A 956-nucleotide genomic window follows, 5' to 3' on the forward strand; every position below is an offset into this window, starting at 1 on the left:
ACTTCAAGATAGCCATTGCTCATATGCAGGGTGAATCCTTTCTCCAATAGTTGATCCATGCTAATGAGGTTGCTCTTCAAACCAGGAACATACAGAACCCCAGTTGTTACTGCATTTCTTCCATCTTCCTTCTTGACCATTACATCACCAATTCCTTCTGCTGAGATGTGTCTATCATCAGCAAACCTGACTCCACTTTTCTTGTTCTCATCAAGATTGATCAACCAATCTTTGTGACCAGTCATATGGTTAGAACACCCTGAATCAATGTACCATATTTCTGAATGTTTGTTATCTTCTTTTGCTAGCATCATCAAAGAGACAGGTTCTTCATCTGATTCCTGATTCTCTTTAGCCAAGTTAGCCTCATTAATTGGTGCCTTACATTCAGAGGAGAAATGACCAATCTTGTTGCAATTGAAGCACCTCAAGGACTTCCTGTCCACCCTTCTCTTGCCTCCTCTCCAATTCTGTGAACCTCTTCTTATGGATGTTTCTGATTGCTCACCTCCTTCTAAGTTCAAGACTTGTTTCCCTGAGCCAGTAGAGACACCTCTGAATCTTCCTCTTCCTCGAGTACCCCTATTGTAGAAACCTCCTTTCTTCCATGTTTGTGCTTGAAGCACCTGATCATGTGATCTTTCACTGGATCTCTCCATCATTCTCTGCTCATGTGCTTCTAAGGACCCCTGCAACTCTTCAACCTTCAGGATTGCTAAATTCTTTGATTCTTCTATTGCCACAACAATATGATCAAACCTTGGTGCTAGGGTGCGTAGAATTTTCTCCACAATTGTTTGATCTGTGATTGTCTCACCAGAAGCCTTCATTTGATTAGTGATGACAATCACTCTATTGAAGAATTCTGCTACCTTCTCATTCACTTCCATCTGCATCAATTCATATTGACGCCTTAAGGTTTGCAATCTCACCTTCTTCAATTGGTCTGCACCCTT

This window comes from Lupinus angustifolius, chromosome LG06 (assembly GCF_001865875.1).
Source record: "Lupinus angustifolius cultivar Tanjil chromosome LG06, LupAngTanjil_v1.0, whole genome shotgun sequence".
NCBI lineage: Eukaryota > Viridiplantae > Streptophyta > Magnoliopsida > Fabales > Fabaceae > Lupinus > Lupinus angustifolius.